Source organism: Crocuta crocuta, unplaced genomic scaffold (genome assembly GCF_008692635.1).
Source record: "Crocuta crocuta isolate KB4526 unplaced genomic scaffold, BGI_CrCroc_1.0 scaffold24, whole genome shotgun sequence".
NCBI lineage: Eukaryota > Metazoa > Chordata > Mammalia > Carnivora > Hyaenidae > Crocuta > Crocuta crocuta.
In genome coordinates, this window is record NW_027530974.1 from 10,077,289 (window position 1) to 10,085,715 (window position 8,427).

Below are 8,427 nucleotides of genomic sequence, written 5' to 3' on the forward strand. Positions count from 1 at the left end.
AGTACTGGCTTCCTTTCCTGCAACGGATGCTGTTGCTTCTGCTTCTTTCACAGCCCCATCTGCTGCTGTGGGAACCAGGGTTTCCTCCAGCAGTTCAGCCTTTGGAGAAGAGGTAAGGACCCCTCGGTAACCACAGACCCCTGGGCCCCAAGGGCGGATCTCAAACTCCCCTTTTTGCAAGAATATGGACCAGTTACCCAGAGCCTGAGCCTAATGGCATTTCAATGACCCTATTGGGTTTTGTATTGTGGCCCCTCAAAGATATGCTCACTGGAACCTCAGCATGTGACCTTATTTGGAATAAGAGTCTTTAAGAAATTAAGGTAATGTAGTCAAAGTAAGGAGCCCAAATTGAGATCATGCTCATTTAGGGTGGTTCCTAAATCCAATGAAGAGAGTCATTCTAAATGATAGAAAAGGAGAAGACATAGAGTCAGAGACAGGGAACAGCATGCGGCAATGGAGGCAGAGATTGGAACAAAACATTTACAAACGAGGAATACCAAGGATTACTGGAAGTCACCAGAAGCGGGGAGAGAGGCATGGAACAGATTCTCCCCTGGAGCTTCCAAAAGCAACCAAGCCTACCCGACATTCTGATTTTGAACATTTGGCCGCCAGAAGTGTGAGAGAAATAAACCTCTGCTTAAGCTACCCAGTTTGTGGTAATTTGTTGCAGAACTCCCTGGAAGCCAATGCAGGGCTGTATCTGAGAACTCCTGGTCATCCATTGCTCTGTGTTCCTTTTGGCGTAGTTAATGGGGGAAGGTACTTTGACCCCAACTCTAACACTTGTTCCTAGTTACTATAGGTCTTATTAGTTGACCCTTACTGTCTGTGGCAGAGCTCTAGGAAGACTTACAAAAATAATTATTCTGTCGACTGACCCTAATACCCCACGATTGGTGGGCTCTCAGAGGGCATGCCTCTCTTGGCATGCCTGCAACAATGAACAAAGATACAAATTACAGGGTTCAAAGTGTTCTCACATATACTATTCCTCAGAGCAACTTAAAGAGGAGAGAATCCAAGGACGGTCACCTGTTCCATCCAGGAGAAAAATAGAAGCTCAGAGAACCCAGGACTATTAGATTTGTTCCATTATTTGCTAATCCATTTGTGATGGAATCAGAGGGGATCGGGTTATTTGTTTCTCTTGCATCAGGCAGGAATGTACTTGGTAAAAAGCACCAGAAATATTGACCAGTGGTGGCTTCGAGAAATAACGATTTGTTTATCTCATCAAATAATAGTCTGGAGAGATCAGTCCAGGGTTGATGGGTAGCCTACCCATGTCACGTGTCCCCAAGACTGTGACATTCTGTCCCTAATGTGTCTTAGCACATAAGACCCTTCCCCAAACTTACCCTCTCTTGTTTTGTAAGGCAGCAGATGATCTTCAGGCTGTCCAGTAAGGAGAATGGGAAGGGAGAAGAAAAGAAGGTGAAGGGGGACCATAGAATGAAGAGCCTCCTGTTAGAAAGGCTGTGCCCTTTGGTTTTAGAAGAGACCTCCTCCTCAGTAATGTCACCAGCCAGACCTGTGTCACATGAGATTGTTTCCCTAAGGAGGCAAGGTGGAGAGGGAGGGAGGGATTTTTTATCAATAGTTAGCCACCTGGCTTATTCCCAAGCCTTGGGCTGAATATAGAAAGGAAATGCTTCCTGGCCTAGAATATCAGGGGAGGCCACCTGGCTTGGGATTAAGAGTGAAAAACTCAACATAACCAGCATTTCCAGATCTTTTTGTCCTCTGAACTCTGCTTGGGTTAGTACTTGATGAATTCGTTCCTTTCTCTTTCACCGGTGAAGCCTCAGGGAGAGCTGGTTACTATGAATGTTAATTAGTAATAGTCACAGAATCAATCAATAATAACGACAGGGATACAATCATCAATGTGCACCTGGTTATTGGACTCTTTTTCTTAATCTTTAGCAAAGCCATGTGTGGGATCAAAACCAAGGCAATAAGTATGTTGTTGCCATTCATGTGAAATGTTTGAACTTTGGTCCTTTCATAGTCTCCAAAAGAAATTAATTAAATAGTAAAAAAGAAGTGCAAGAACAGCAAATATTTTTAATACGTTGCTTAGAAATTAATATCTTCTGTCCTTGGCTCATTAGAATAACAAACAACAAACGGCAATAGGAAAACTGTTGTGTTTCCACCCAATATGGCAATTTAGTTTGCTATGTAAAGGTCAGAGGCCCAACTGAAGTGCTAAAGAAAGTCTGTGCTCCAAAAATAACAGCAGATCTTTCTGGAGACCCACAGGAACATGTGGAGGAAGCCATGTTTGGGTACAGGGTTCTCTTGCTCTCAGTCATGAGAGAGAAAAGTTCAGGATGAAAAGTTATGCGATGTGGTTGTGGATCTCGATTCTTTCCTTCAGAGAGAGACCATTTCTTTGCCTGTGAACAAAAGTGGATTTGCTAGGAAGTCCATGAAGCTCAGGCTTTAGGACCCCCTCACTTACAGGGGCCCCCTTTCTGCCGAGGGCCCCAGCAATATGTTCATAAGACACAGGTCTTTGCCAATTTTTAGAAGGAATCTTTCCAAATTCTTCTTTTTTAAAGAATGTTTAACAAATTGTCTAAACTCCAGGGCCCAGAAAACCTGGATCTACCCTTGTCTCTGGGATGACATTGCTGACAAATATGTCCTGAGAGGCCACAAACATTTGTCTTCTCTCCTCCTTACACTTTTGGCCCCTGACATATGGCATTTCTCTCCTTCATAGGCCTGAAGCTCGCTGGGCCAAGGTGGATTGGCAGTTAGTCCTCTACGGTCAAATTGGGATGCTTTCTGGCCGGAGGGGCACGCCTCGACAGCGGCCTTAGGGAGAGTGTTGATGGAGAGAAACCAGGTGGAGGAGGCCGGCACCACTGAATTATCGGAAACCAGCCCAAATGCATATCTTTTCATGTGAATGAAGTCTCTCTGGGAAAAATTCTTTGAACCTCCAGGCTAGGGGTGGGGTATCTATGCATGTGTCCTTTCATGTTACTTGTGTCAGAAGCCCTGGTACATGATGTTGGTGGTATCTGCTTCTAAGTTTTATGTCCTGAGCTAGGCTATGAGCTCTGTGAGGGCATTTATCTTTTGTCTTCTCTGTGCTCAGGACTAGTTGTTCAGCAAAGTGACTGGTAAACAGTGGGTCCTAAAAGTATTTGGTAAGTGCTCTGTCTCTCTCTCTCTCTCTCTCTCTCTCTCTCTCTCTCTCTGTTCTCAAATAGGTGGTTTGTAACAAAGGTTGGCAGTACAACCAACACCTCTCTGGTGAGGCTGTTATAACAGGCACCTCCTTGTACATAGTCCTTCCTAGCGTGTAGGATAGTCATCAGCCTTTTGAGTAGTTGTTCTAAGCAATTACTTGTGATTTTAAGGAAAATCAGAGAAGGGTTCCTGCTCTCAACCATTATCTCCCCATCAGAGGTATCTTCACTGGTTATCTCTCCATCAGATCTGTCTTCCTTTGGGTATGATAGTTTTTCAGATTTGGGTCCACCTTTTAAAATGTAAGCATTCTACCTTAGTTCTCAATCAAGGCCTTCATGGGATATTTAAAGGCCACCAGACACCGGGAAGATTAAGGACTTAGAGGAGGGAAGGCAGCAGCAAAGGTAAATGCCTCTTCCATGAATGTACAGGGTCAGTGTCCCCTAAGCTTTGGAGGGCCCATGCTCATAGCCCCAAAACACCCAGTTCTGGCAGAGCGGCCTTCAGTCAGTCCCACCTGCCTGAGATTGGGCTTTTGGTTGGAAAAAGCCAGTGAAGGTTTGGCTTTTCTCGTAGATGTAGCTGGAGCTGACAGCTTGGTCACCATTTAATATGCACAATACCATGTGTCTCTTTAAGAAAACCCAACTCAGGAACACGGGGGGTGGGGGACGCTGCTGTCCCCTGCCCAGTGAGAGTCTCTGGCAAAGATCGGTCATTCAGCCAGTATTTGTTGAGCATCTATTAGGCATGAGACATATTATACTAGGTGCTAGAGAATCACTCTGTAAATCGCTTACTCTGGGTCTTAGTTCACAGGATACCTTGGAATCAGCTCACACCAGCCAGCGCTGGGAAATTGCTGACAAGCCAGAAGTCAGAAGGGGCTAACGTGTGAGCAGAGGAAGTTTGTGTGTGGCCGCTCACCTCCCATACAGTCCGCACTTAGTGACTTTGTAGCCAAGCTTTGGAAAAGCTGGGCAAGCATCTGGTTACCTTGGTGTCTTCGAGTTTCTTTGATCAGGGCTGTGTTCTCCATGCCTGCGCATGTCTGGTCTTATCCTCTGCTCACAGAGCATGATTGTGATGGAAGAGGAATCCCAGGAAACTCTGAACAACAGCTCATAAAATCAATAACGTGGGCTTATTACTCTATTTTGGGTGCATATACACCCTATTTTTATTTCTGTTAAATTGAATCAACACCACTTTTTATGAGGATTAAATGAGACCTTTGGCTTTAAGCCCTCGACCTATTGTAAGCTCTGAGAGAACAAAACCGATAATATAATTAATAATTGTATTTGGTTTAAATACTAATGATACAAATTGCAATATACCCAAGGGAGGGTATAGCAAAGGAGCGGCCGGGAATTTCTGAATTGGGGGAAGAATGTGTTGATGGGGCCAGATATGACCAGCTTGCCTGTTTCAGGGATTTCCAGGGGTACAGAAATCAGCTGGCTCCTGAGTGACCCACATACAGGCCATTGTTTTATTTAAGGTGTGAGCAGTTTGAATGGGAGAAAGAATTCTTTTTCACATTCCGGGAAAACTGGAATACAGCAGCAGATCCTGATTGTCTGGACAAAGCCCGCCCTCTTATCCATTCTGAACACTCCAGACCCCACCCCAGGGAGGACTGTCTTCTGAAATCGCTTTTGTTGCCGAGAACAAGCTGGAGAGCGCCATCATTCCCTGCCCACCCTGGCTGCCAGCCCCGGGTCTGGAGAGCAGTGAACTCCAGAAATGCCAAGCAGATGCAGGACCCGAAGGGGTTTCCAAGGGCCTTGGTAAATTCGAGAAATGTCAGGCTCGTCTACAGGTTCAGGCAGGAGGCAGACGGAGCCACTCCACAGACAGGTGTCTGCTTTGCCCAGCAGGCAGGGCCGCCACACGGTGACCTGCCTGTCACTGGCTGACACTCCCTCAGAGCCCTGACCCTCAGCAAGGGGGCATGAAGGGCAGGGCCAGCTGGGCCACCAAGGCCTCTGGCCACCACAAGAGCCTGTCCGGACTCGAGGGCTTTGGCCTGAGTGTGTGAGAATGAGGGCTGTGGCTTTGAACCTCGTCTGCCTTTGGCTGTTACGATGATTAATTCCGGCACCCCTGGGCTTTTGTGTCAAATACATGGTCATAAACACTGAATATTTTTATTTTTCAAAGTTTATTTACTTATCTTGAGAGCGACGGAGAAAGCACAAGCAGGGGAGGGACAGAAAGGGAAAGAGAAAGAATCCCAAGCAGGCTCCATACTGTCAGTACAGAGCCTGACACGGGGCTCGATTCCATGAACCAATAGATCATGACCTGAGCCAAAATCAAGAGTCAGACACTCCAGAGACTGAGCCACCCAGGCACCGCAAGAATATATTTAGTTAAAACCTAACCCTGTGGGATGCGTGTGGGGCTCAGTCGGTTCAGCGTCTGACTTTGGCTCGGGTCATGATCTCCTGGCTTATGGGTTCGAGCCCCACATTAGGCACTCCACTGTCAGTGCAGAAGCCATTTTGGATCCTCTTTACCTCTCTCTCTGCCCCACCCCCACTCGCGTTCTCTCTCTCAATAATACATTTTAAAAAAACCTTTAAAAAAACCCCAACCTAACCTGTGCCTTTATTAAAAATGAAGATGAGAAGAGAAGAAAAGGGTGAGGAAACCCCATTTTTCCCTTGACTCTTTGTAACAGCTCCCCTCTGTGGGGGAGAAGTGCTGGCCGGTCTGGACAACTCGTGAGCATAGTATGCTGGGGTTACTGATCCGCCCACCGTGCTGCCTCATCTCTTTCTTCCCTCAACCTGTACCTATTAATTGCCGACTGTATGCCAGGCACCATCGTTGCTCTCAGAGAACTGGCAGCCTGGGCTTGTTGTTTCCATTATACTTGGCATCTTGTGTGTCCTGATTCTTCCAGTGACACTCCCAATGCCTCATTTCCCCCCTTTCTTTTTAATATAATTGGAAGGTGGACTATTGAAAAAACCATGACTGGTTTTCCCAAGTGGAGGTAAGCTGATTATCACGAAAGTTTCTACAGAACAGTTCCCAAAAATAACCTGAACAAAGACGCTGTGGCTGGAATGGTTGCCTTCCATGTGACTCCCTCGAAGGACACCATGTATTCGGAGCCAGGAATGGTGGTGCATTTGTGAACAAACAAAACAAAAGCCGGACCTCATGATCTTGTTAGTCACACCTTGCACAGGTGGTGCCGCACAGAGGGACTGTTAGGTTGAACTAGAAACTTAGGTTGTGGGGCAATTTTCCATCGATGACAGACTGATCATTAACCAGTGCTAAGGAATCTTTTGTAATCGTATTGTTATATCGGGGTTGGTTTATATTCAGTGTATTTAGCTGATGTCTTCGGTGTGCTCTTTCCTTGATAAGTGACAGGCTGGGAACAGAAACAGTCCATCCACCTTATTTATTTATTTATTTATTTATTTATTTATTTATTTATTTATGAGAGAGAAAGAGAGAGCAAGGGAGGGGCAGATAGAGGGAAAGAGAGAATCTCAACAACATAGAACTCAGCATGGGGTTCGATCCCATGATCCGTGAGATCATGACCTGAGCGGAAATCGAGAGTTGAGCCCCTAACTGACTGAGTCACCCAGGTTTCCCTTTCAAATCTCTTGTTGTCTTCAGCATTAAGTGCAGTGTCTGGCAACAAGGTGAAAACCAACATTTTTCAGGGAATGAATGAAGCAAACGTGAAGGAGAGATAATGCCTATTTGGCTACCTATTCCGAGACATTTTGAAAATAATATATTTATTTTTGTTTTTAGACATTAAATTGAAGTCGTAATTCAAATGAACTTGAGGAAACTTTAGGAGAGAGGAAGAGAAAGAAGAAAATAAAGACTCTCTGTAAAGCAGTCCCTTCCACTGTTTTCTAGGTTTCTCTGAGATGTGTGTGTGTGTGTGTGTGTGTGTGTGTGTGTGTGTGTGTGTGTGTGTCCCTGTGTGCCTATGTGCACATTTTTCTTGGGTCTCAGGCTGAGTTCCAGAGGGATTGACCCAGTTAGGTGAGAGAGGTTTGCTGGATGCTGGTTTGCATAGGGGACAAAATAGATGTGGGCTCAGAACTGATTAGAAGGATGGGCATGGGTGTGTGTTTTACTCACTACAGGATTGGCAGTTGTGGGAGACAGGAGACCCTAGGAAAAGACTATGGAGCTGTCTGCTGTGCTGGTGAAGACTTTTTCTACCCATGAAGTTTCCCTGTCTCCTTTCACACTGGAACAGGGGCCCTGGAGAGCTCTGAGAAGTCCAGCAAAGAGAGCTGAGGAACAGCCCGGTAGGAAGATGGGGCTGCATTTACCAGAAAGGTCTGACTAGCTGAATGCCTTCAATGTTAAGACATGAACCAGAGTTTCCAGAAAATTCTGGATGCTGTTACTGCCACATTTCACTCGGGAAATTACAGGACGTTCAGATGACCACCTAAGCCAACCATGGAGAGTCTCAGTTTCAGCTCTGCCCCCTAGCTTTTATGGTTTGATGTCCTCCTAGTCCCCACAATGGTAACCTTGGGCAAGTTGCTTCGCCTGTTAGGTCTCAGCTTTGTTATCTGTGAAATGGGGCTTACAATCAATGTTCTTTGAGCCCCCCTCCAACTCTTCCTCAGCATCTACCTCTCATTCTGCACGCAACTGTCCTAGACGCCCTCAGCTGACCATCTAAAATTCTCCCCTGGGTCCTCGGTCAAAGGGAGAGTTGCCAAAAGCTTGGAGGTCTGCCACCCCCACAAAGAATGAAAATAGCATGTTGTTTGGAAAGAAAGAGAGGAGGAGGAGAGCCATTAAAGCTAATTATGGAAATAACAAGTTAGAAAGATACCCTAAGAGGAGAAAAATCCAGGCCTCATTGCCTTGTGGCTGAGGAAGTTGTTCTGGTTTGAAAGTCCAGCTTCCCTAGAGAGGTTTGGGTGGGGGAAGATGAGGGTCAGAGGGTGGCCAAGAGTTTGTCATCATAAGCCACAATGGTATCACCAACTGTTTGGAGAACTGGAGATCTGGGTAGAATAATATTTATAAAGCAAGCTGGGTGAACCCCATGATGGCAGCCTCATTCCTCCTAAACCACGCCACTTCTAGAATTCCCTTTTCTCCAAATATAAGGGAAGAGAGCTGGTCTTTATTTGTCATCAATGAATTAAAAATACATTAACCATGACTTGCTAGAGCACACTGAGCCCTGGC